Source organism: Eumetopias jubatus, unplaced genomic scaffold (assembly GCF_037043125.1).
Source record: "Eumetopias jubatus isolate StellerSeaLion01/CBP00866 unplaced genomic scaffold, mEumJub1_p1.0 scaffold_6, whole genome shotgun sequence".
NCBI lineage: Eukaryota > Metazoa > Chordata > Mammalia > Carnivora > Otariidae > Eumetopias > Eumetopias jubatus.
This window is the reverse complement of record NW_028274812.1, coordinates 78,309,084-78,319,809: the sequence shown is the minus strand read 5'-3', so window position 1 is coordinate 78,319,809 and position 10,726 is coordinate 78,309,084. Positions and strand designations below refer to the sequence as shown.

At 36.5% G+C, this 10,726-nt stretch overlaps 1 pseudogene; it reads left to right on the top strand.

Annotated features, from left to right (window-relative positions):
* The first annotated feature begins 275 nt into the window (after window positions 1-275).
* On the top strand, window positions 276-1,683 carry LOC114213046 (G2/mitotic-specific cyclin-B1 pseudogene; annotated as a pseudogene).
* Window positions 1,684-10,726: the final 9,043 nt, after the last annotated feature.

Here is a 10,726-nt window from a genome sequence, read left to right as displayed (position 1 = left end):
CAATTTAAGAATGTTTCTCCATAACCCCAAATATTTGTACTGTTGCTACCTTAATTGAGGAGACTATCTTGAAACCTTTAAATTTGCATTCTAGGGAACAGATTTCTTTACCAGTATTTTTTTTCCTAGAGAGAAATAACTTTAAATATTCAAGCAATTTCATTTTTTATGTTTACATTTAGCTGGTTTATTAAAGTACTATATTGAAAAATCACATGGTTTTTTAAAACTGTGGTTAAAAAAACATTAAGTTTGGTTGATCTGTGGTGGCTTCAGGTCCCCGGCTCTTTGGTGGCTCCCGCGCTCTGCTTCTCCCCACTGAGCAGCTGCCTGGTGAAGACGAAGCCATGGCCCTCCGGGTCACCAGGAACACAAAAGTTAATGTTGAAAATAAGGCGAAGATCAGTATGGCAGGCGCAAAGCGCATGCCTCTGGCCACGACTGCGGCCTCCAAACCCGGGCTGAGGCCAAGAATGGCTCTCGGAGACATTGGTAACAAAGTCAGCGAACAACCACAGGCCAAACTGCCTCTGAAAAAGGAAGCAAAAACTTTGGTTCCTGGAAAAGTTATTGCTAAAAAAATACCTAAACCTCTGGAAAAGGCACCCGAGCCTGTGCCTGAGCCTGTGCCAGAACCAGAGCCAGAACCTGAGCCTGTTAAAGAAGAAAAACTTTCGCCTAAGCCTATTTTGGTTGATACTCCCTCTCCAAGCCCAATGGAAACATCTGTGTGCCCCTGCAGAAGAATATCTGTGTCAGGCATTCTCTGATGTAATTCTTGCAGTGAATGATGTGGATGCAGAAGATGGAGCTGATCCAAACCTTTGCAGTGAATATGTGAAAGATATTTATGCTTATCTGAGACAACTTGAGGAAGAGCAAGCAGTCAGACCAAAATACCTCCTGGGTCATGAAGTCACTGGAAACATGAGAGCCATCCTTATTGACTGGCTAGTACAGGTTCAAAAGAAATTCAGGTTACTGCAGGAGACCATGTCCATGACTGTTTCCATTATTGATCGGTTCATGCAGAATAATTGTGTGCCCAAGAAGATGCTGCAGCTGTTTGGTGTCACTGCCAAGTTTATTGCAAGCAAATATGAAGAAATGTACCCTCCAGAAATTGGTGACTTTGCCTTTGTGACTGACAACACTTACACTAAACAGCAAATCAGACAGATGGAAATGAAGATTCTAAGATCTTTAAATTTTGGTTTGGGCCGCCCTCTACCCCTGCATTTCCTTCGGAGAGCATCTAAGATTGGAGAGGTTGATGTTGAGCAACATACTTTGGCCAAATACCTGATGGAACTAACTATGTTGGACTACGATATGGTGCACTTTCCTCCTTCTCAGATTGCAGCAGGAGCTTTTTGCTTAGCACTGAAAATTCTTGATAACGGTGAATGGACACCAATTCTACAGCATTATCTCTCATACACTGAAGAATCCCTTCTAAATGTTATGCAACACCTGGCTAAGAATATAGTCATGGTGAATCGTGGGCTTACAAAGCACATGACTATCAAGAACAAGTATGCCACATCTAAGCATGCTAAGATCAACACTCTGGCACAGCTAAATTCTGCACTAATTCAAGATTTAGCCAAGGCTGTGGCAAAGGTGTAACTTGTAAACATGAGTTGGAGTACTATAACTGCAAATAAAATTGGCACCATGTGCCATCTGTACATATTTAAAAAAAAAACATTAAGTTTAACCATTCTAACCATTTTAAGTCTACAATAAAGTATATTCACATACTAAAAGTCCTGAGAATTTCTGAACATTTTTTTCCTTTGTTTGAATGACGTGTTTCCCAAACTTATTTGGCTAAGGAACTATTTTGTCATAAAACCTATAAATGTTGAAGGAAAAAGCATAGCCTCTAAAACATGAGACCACATCTTCTCAGCAGTATCTCCGCCCTGGAAGAGTGTTTTTCGACCTGGAGTCTTGATTTGACACTCAACCATCCTCCTTTATACCATATTTTCATATTTACTTTTAGATAGAGATTTCTATATGCTCCATAAATGTTGTCACGGGATACTCCTTACTGTAAATGTCAAGTTGATTAAACTTTCATTTGAAAGAATGGTAAGGCAAGCCTGATAATACATTTTTCTTAGCTTGGGGTTTGAAGTGATGGCATAAATCCCAGGGGGCAGATCTATGATCCTCCAGGCTAAAATAAAAACTGTTTAGCTATTGCACCTCTGCTATATGTGAGCTATAAGCCCATCTCACACTATGAGAGAAACAAATGACTCAGCTGCAAATGCTTTTAAGTACTAGAGTAAGAACAGCAAAGGCAGGTAAATGAGAGCATTTCTATGCACATGCAACATTAATATTGCATCGAAAATCTGAGCCTGTGTGGACTGTATTTAGAGATACAAACAATAATTCCAGAAAAGACCACATAAAATACAAGATGAATCACTGTTACTACACAAAAGCTTCTGAAATTAGGCACAGAATTTAAGTGAGGAAGGCTTGAGTAGTAACTAGGAAATGACTGATTTTCCACTGAAGATATTTTGTTAATTATTTCAAGGCTCTATAGGCAATTTAACACCTTGTGGGGCTGTCATTATGCTCCATTTACAATAACAGCAATTTCTCTCTCAATATTTGGCAGTGCATAAATCAACTCCTTCCCTCTATGTCTTCCCCAATTATGATTGAATATTTGTACTCATGTCTTACCACTTTAACTAAATTTAAGCTCCTTGAGGGCAGTAGTGATATTTAAATCAATTTGGTATGCCCTTCAGAACAAGACCCAGTATTAAGTACAATTTTTTATGTTTCAGATGTAGAGCATTTTAACTCAACATCTGTATTCATTACAAAGTGATCACTCCCACAAGTCTAGTTACCATCCATCTCCCTACAGCTGACGCCTTTCCCCCACCCAACCCATTTCCCTCTGGTAACTACCAATCTGTTCTCTGTATCTAGGAGTTTGTTTTTGTACTGTTTTGTTTGTTCATTTATCTTGTTTTTAGATTCCACATATGAGTGAAATCATACAGGATTTTATCTTTCTCCTGATTTATTCCATTTAGCATAATGCTCTCAGGGTCTATCCATGTTGTTGTAAATGGCAAGATTTCATTCTTCTTTATGGCTGAGTAAGTACTCCATTGTGTGTGTGTGTGTATGTGTGTGTGTGTGTGTGTGTATCTATCTATCTATCTATCTATCTATCTATCTATCTATATATGTACCAGATCTTTATCCATTCATTCCTTGATGGATATTTAGGATTTTTTTGATACAAATTGGCTATTGTAAATAATGCTGCAATGAACATAGGTATGCATATATCATTTTGAGTTAGTGTTTTGTATTCTTCAGATAAATACCCAATAGTGGAATAGCTATATCATATGGCAGTTCTATTCTTTTTTTGAAAAACTTCCATACCATTTTCCATAGTGGCTGTACCAATTTACAGTCTCACCGACAGTGTACAAGGGCTCCCTTTTCTTCACATCCTAACACTTACGATTTCTTATCTTTTTGATAATAGGCCTTCTAATAAGTGTGAAGTGACCTTATTGTAGTTTTGATTTGCATTTCCCTAATTAGTGATGTTGAACATCTTTTCATATGCCTGTTGTCCATCTAAATGTCTTCTCTGGAAGAAACAGGCTATTGAGATCCTTTGTCCATCTTTTTTTTAAAGATTTTTATTTATTGGACAGAGAGAGACACAGCAAGAGAGGGAACACAAGCAGGGGGAGTGGGAGAGGGAGAAGCAGGCTTCCCGCGGAGCAGGGAGCCCGATGTGGGGCTCCATCCCAGGACCCTGGGACCATGACCTGAGCCAAAGGCAGACACTTAACGACTGAGCTACCCAGGTGCCCCTCCTTTGTCTATTTTTTAAATTGGGTTGTCTTCTTTTCGTTTTTGTTGTATAAAATAAAGATGTGGTCTTTATGTCTTAGATGTTAACCCCTTGAATATATGATATGTGAATATCTTCTCCCATTCAGTAGGTAGCCTATTCATTTTGATGATGGTTTCCTTTGTTGTGCAGAAGCTTTTTAGTTTGATACAGTCCCTTATGTTTACTTTTGCTTTCATTTATCTTGCCTTTAGAGTCAGATTTAAAAAAAAATTACTTTAAGATCAATGTCAAAGAGCTTACTGCCTATGTTTCCTTCTAGAGATTTAATGTTTTTGGGTCTTTACGCAAAAATTAACTCAAAATGGAGTATTAGTGGTTTGATTTCGTTCTTTTGCAAGTGGCTGACCAGTTTTCCCAACACTATTCATCCAAGAGATTGTCCTTTCTCCATGGTATGTTCTTGGCTACTTTGTCATAAATTAATTGACCAGATGTGTGGGCTTATTTCTGGACTTTCAATTCTGTGTCATTGATCTATTTGTCTGTCTATGTCCCAGTACCATACTGTTGTGTTTACTATAGCTTTTAGTATAATTTGAAATCAGAGAGTGTGATACTTCCAGATTTGATTTGGTCTTCCTTCATTTTTTTTTAAATTTTAATTCCAGTGTAGTTAACATACAATATTTTATTAGTTTTGGTATAAAATATAGTGACTCAACAATTCAATATATTATTCAGTGCTCATCAAGATAGGTGTACTCTTAAACTCCTTCATCTAATTCACCCATCCCGCCCCCTACTCTCCCCTCTACTAACCATCTATTTGTTCTTTATAGTTGAGTCTGTTTTGGGTTCATCTCTCTCTCTCTCTCTCTCTCTCTCTCTCTTTTTTTTTTTTTGCTTCATTTTGTTTCTTAAATTCCATATAGGAAAAAAATCATATGGTATTTGTCTTTCTCTGAGCGTTTATTTCACTTAGCATTCTACTCTCTAGATCCATCCATGTAGTTGCCAATGGCAAGATTTTCTTCTTTTTTATGTCTGAATAATATTCCTATTACATACATATACCACATCTTCTTTATCCATTCATCTATCAGTGGACACAGGCTGCTACCATAACTTGGTTATTGTAAATAAAGCTGCGATAAACATGGGGGGGTGCATGTATCCCTCTCAGTCAGTGTTTCCATATGTTTTGGGTAAATACCCAGTAGTGTGATTACCAGATCCTAGGGTAGTTCTATTTTTAATTTTTTGAGAAGCCTCCATACTGTCTTCCACAGTGGCTGCATCAGTGTGCATTCCCACCAATAATTTACAAGGGTTCTTTTTTTTCCACTTCCTTGCCAACCCTTGTTTCTGGAGTTTTATATTTTCACCATTCTCACAGGTATGACGTTATATCTCGTTGTGGTTTTTGATTTGCATTTTCCTGATGATGAGTGATGTTAAGCATTTTTATATGTGTCTGTTGTCCATCTGGATGTCTTCCTTAGAAAAATATTCATGTCTTCTGGCCATTTTTAAAATTAGATTATTTGGATTTTTGGTGTTGAGTTCCATAAGTTCTTTACCTATTTTGGATACTAACCTGTCTATACTAACCTGCCTGATATGTCATTTGCAAATATCTTTTCCCATTCTGTAGGCTGCCTTTTAGTTTTGTTGGTTGTTTCCTTTGTTGTGCAGAAGCTTTTTATTTTGACGTAGTCCCAATAATTTATTTTTGCTTTTGTTTTCCTTGCCTCAGGAGACAGATCTAGAAAGATGTTGCTATGACCGATGTCAGATAAATTACTCCCTGTGCTCTTTTCTAGGAGTTCTGTGGCTTCAGGTCTCACATTTAGGTCCTTAATCCAATCTGGGTTTATTTTTGTGTATGGTGTAAGAAAGGGTCCAGTTTCATTCTTTCTCATGTAGCTGTCCAGTGTTCCCAACACCATTTGTTGGAGAGACTTTTTCCCATTGTCTATTCTTGACTCCTTTCTTGAAGATTAATTGATGCTATAATTGTGGGTTTATTTCTTGGCTTTCTATTCTGTTCTAGTGATCCATGTGTCTATTTTTGTGCAGTACCATACTGTTTTGATTGCTACAGGCTTGTAATATAACTTGGAGTCTGGAATTGTGGTACTTCCAATTTTATTTCTCTTTTTCGAGATTGCTTTGGCTATTTGGTATCTTTTGTGGTTCCATACAAATTTTAGGATTGTTGTTCCAGTTCTGTAAAAAATGCTGTAGGTATTTTGATGGAGATTGCATTAAATGTGTATATGGCTTTGGGTTCTATAGATATTTTAACAATATTAATTCTTCCAAGCCACGAGCATGGAACATCTTCCCATGTGTTTGTGTTGTCTTCAATTTCTTTCAACAATGTTTTGTAGCTTTCAGAGTACAGGTCTTTCAACTCTTTTGTTAGGTTTATTCTTAGGTACTTTATTATTTTGAGAGCAATTGTAAATGGAATTGTTTTCTTCCTGCTTCGTTGTTAGTGTATAGATATGCGATGGATTCCTGTACATTGATTTTGTATCCTGTGACTTTACTGAATTCATTTATCAGTTCTAGTAGTTTTTTGGCACAGTCTTTAGGGTTTTTTATATATAGTATCATGTCATCTGCAAATAGTGTTAAGTTTTACCTCTTCCTTACCAATTTGGATGCCTTTTATTTCCTTTTTGTGATCTGATTGCTGTGGCTAGGACTTCAGGACTATGTTGAATAAAAGTGGGAAGAGTGGCTATCTTTGTCTTGTTCCTGACCTTAGGGGAAAATCTCAGTTTTTTCCCATTGAATATGATGTCCCCATTGATATATAGTAAGGCCTTAATTATGTTGTGATATGTTCTCTCTAAACCTATTTTGTTGAGGGTTTTATCATGAATGGATGTTGTCCTTTGTCAAATGTTTTTTCTGCATCTATTGAAATGACCATATGGTTTTTACCTTTTCTATTATTGATGTGATATATCATGTTGATTGATTTGTGAATGTGGAGCCACCCTTGCATCCCAGGAATAAATCCCACTTGAATGTGGTGAATGATTTTTTCAATATATTGTTGGATTCAGTTTGCTAATATTCTGTTGAGGAATTTGCATCTATGTTCATTAGAGGTATTGGCCTGTAGTTCACTTTTTTTGTTGTTGTGTCTTTATCTGGTTTTGGATTCAGGTTAATGCTGGCCTCATAGACTGAATTTGGAAGTCTTCCTTCCTTATCTATTTTTTTGCAAAAGTTTGAGAAGAATAGGTATTAACTCTTCTTTAAATGTTTGGCAGAATTCACCTATGAAGCTGTCGGGTCTGGACTTTTGTTTGTTGGGATTTTTTTTATTGCTGATTTCATTTCAATTTTCATTGCTGGTAATTGAGCTGTTCAAACTTTCTATTTTTTCCTGCTTCAGTTTTAGTAGGGTATATGTTTCTTTGTAGGAATTTATCCATTTCTTCTAGGTTGTCCCATTTGTTGGCATAATTTTTCATAATCTCTTAATTTTTTTTTGGTTTCTAAGGCATTGGTTGTTATTTCTCCTCTCTCATTTCTGATTTTGAGTCTTTTTTTTTTTTTTTTAGATGAGTGTGGCTACAGTTTTATCAATTTTGTTGACCTTTTCAAAGAACCAACTACTGGTTTCATGGCTTGATCTCTTCTATTATTTTTTTGGTCTCTATTTAATTTTTTCTGCTCTAATCTTATTTCCTTCCTTCTGCTGGATTTGGGGTTTTGTTCTTTTCTTTCTAGCTCCTTTAGGTGTAAAGTTAGGTTTTTTATTTGAGATTTTTCTTCATGAAGTAGGTTTGTATTGCTATAAACTTCCCTCTTACAACCACTTTTGCTGCTTTCCAAAGATTTTGGATCATTATATTTTCATTTACCTCCATGCATTTTTTTAAATTTCCTCTTTGATTTCTTGGATGACCCATTCCTTATTGAGTAGCATGTTATTTAACCTCCATGTATTTGTGCTCTTTCCAGATCTTTTCTTGTGGTTGATTTTTCATTTTGCATAATTTTTTTTTTTTTACTCTCACCTGCTCAACTTGATTATTTTCCATTTCTCTGTCCCCAGGTCACTGATTCATTCTCCTGTTTCTTCCATCCTGCTATTTATTCCATCTAGTGTATTTTTAATTCCAATTATTGGGTTTTTCATCTCTGGTTCTTTATCTCTTTGCTAGGGGATGTCCTCACTTTCATTGTGTTGATTGTGTTGGAGTCAGAAAAGATCCATGGTATAATTTTGATTTTTTTTTTAATTGTTGAAACTTGTTTTGTAACCTAATATGTGATCTTTTCTGGAGAATATTCCAAGTACACTCAAAAAGAATGTGGATTCTGCTGTTTTACGATGGAATGTTCTGAATATACCTATTAAATCCATCTGGTCCAGTGTGTCATTCAAAGCCACTGTTACCTGGTTGATTTTTCTGTTTAGATGATCTGTCCATTGATGTAAGTGGATGTTAAAGTCCCCTATTATTATTGTATTACTATCAATTAGTTCCTTTGTATTTGTTACTAATGCTTTATGTATTTGGGTGCTCCCATGTTAAATACATACATATTTACAATTGTTATGTCTTCTTATTGGATGGTCCTCTTAATGGGATTATAGTGTCCTTCTTTGTCTCTTATTACAGCCTTTGTTTTAAAGTTGATTTTGTCTGATGTAACTCTTGCTACCCCAGCTTTTTTACGCATCCATTTGCATAATACATGTTTCTCCATTCCCTCATTTTCCTCTTTTCTTCCCCCATCCCCTCACCTTCAATATGCATGTATCTTTACGTCCAAAGTGAGTCTCTTATAAGCAGAATATAGATAAGTCTTGTTTTTTTTTAAATCCATTCCATCTCCCTATGTCTTGATTGGAGCATTTAGTCCATTTAAATTCAAAGTAATTATTAAAGGTATGTATTTATTGCCATTTTGTTATTTGTGTTTATTTTTGTGGATCTTCTCTGTTCCTTTCTACCCTTACTCTCTTCTCTCACTGTAAGTTGGCTTTCTTTAATGATATACTTGGATTCCTTTTTATTTTTTGCATATCTAGAACTCATTTTGGATTTATGGTTACCAATAGATTTGTATATAACATCTTTGGCAAATAGCAGTCTATATTAAGTTGATGGTCACTTATGTTTGAACCCATTCTTTACTCCTGTCCCTTCGCCCCCCTGTTTCAGGTGTATGGTGTCATACTTTACATCATTTCATTTTGTGAGTCCCTTGACTGAATTTTATAGATATACTTATTCTTACTACTTTTGTTCTTCCTACTTATCTTACTCTCACTTATGGTCTTTCTTTTCCACTCAAAGAGTCCTCTTGAACATTTCTTGAAAGGCTGGTTTAGTGATCACAAACCCCTTTAACTTTTGTTTGTTGGGAAACTCTATCTCTCCTTTTGTTCTGGGTGATAGCCTTTCTGGATAGAGCATTCTTGGCTGCAGGTTTTTCCCTTTCATCACTTTGAATATATCATGCCACTCCCTTCTGGCCTGCAGCTTCTGCTGAAAAATCCACTGATAAGTGTTACGTAATTTCCCTGTATGTAACTGTTCTTTTCTTTTGCTGCTTTAAAATTTTTTTCTTTATTGCTACGTTTTGCCATTGTAATTATTATGTGTCTTGGTAAGGACCTCCTTTGGTTGATTTTGCATGTGATTTTCCCCATAAATCTTTAAAAAAATAATGATCATAAAGATACTCTTTGGACTTGAAAAAAGAGAGAAGGACATCCCTTAACAAAAAGATTTAAAAAAAAAATCAGAGATGAAGAACCCAATAATTGGAATTAAAAATACACTAGATGGGGGCACCTGGGTGGCTCAGTCATTAAGCATCTGCCTTTGGTTCAGGTCATGATCCCAGGGTCCTGGGATCAAGCCCCATATTCAGCTCCCTGCTGTGTGGGGAACCTGCTTCTCCCTCTCCCACTCCCCCTGCTTGTGTTCCCTCTCTCGCTGTGTGTCTCTCTGTCCAATAAATAAATAAAATCTTTAAAAAAATATACACTAGATGGAATAAATAGCAGGATTTCTGTGCTTCCTAGATCTGATTTTCTGTTTCCTTACTCAATTTCAGGAAGTTTTCAGCTATTATTTCTTTAAGTAAAATTTCTTTCCCCTTTTTCTCTCTTCTGGGATCCCTGTAAGGCAAATGTTATTATACTCGATGAAGTCCCCAAGTTCCCTGAGTCTGTTCTCATTTTACATAATCTTTTTTTTATCCTCTCATCTGCTCAACTTGATTACTTTCCATTACTCTGTCCTTCAGAGTAATGCGTTCATTCTTCTGCTTCATTCCATCCTGCTATTTATTCCACTTAGTGTATTTTTAATTCCAGTTATTGGGTTCTTCATCTCTGATTGGTTTTTTTTTATCTCTTTGTTAAGGGATATCCTCCACTCTTAAGTCCAATGAGTATGTTTATGATCATTATTTTTTAAAAGATTTTATTTATTTGAGAGAGAGCGTGTATGCCTAAGCAGGGGGAAAGGCAGAGGGACAGGGAGAAGCAGACTTGCTGCTGAACAGGGAGCCCAATGCGGGGCTTGATCCCAGAACTCTGGGATCATGACCTGAGCTAAAAGCAGATGCTTAACCAACTGAGCCACCCAGGCACCCCAATCATTACTTTAAATTCCCTACCAGGCATATTACTTCTATCTGTTTCACTTAGGACTCTTGTGGTTTTTGTCTTGTTCTTTCGTTTGGGACGTAAGGATTAAGGTCTCCAGTAGTGGTGTGACTTGCCTGAGCTCTTGTAAATAAAATAGAGATGCCTGAGACTAGAACGTGGGATTTTTCTCTTGTAGGATAGCATTTATTCTTTTCCCCCAAGCTGAT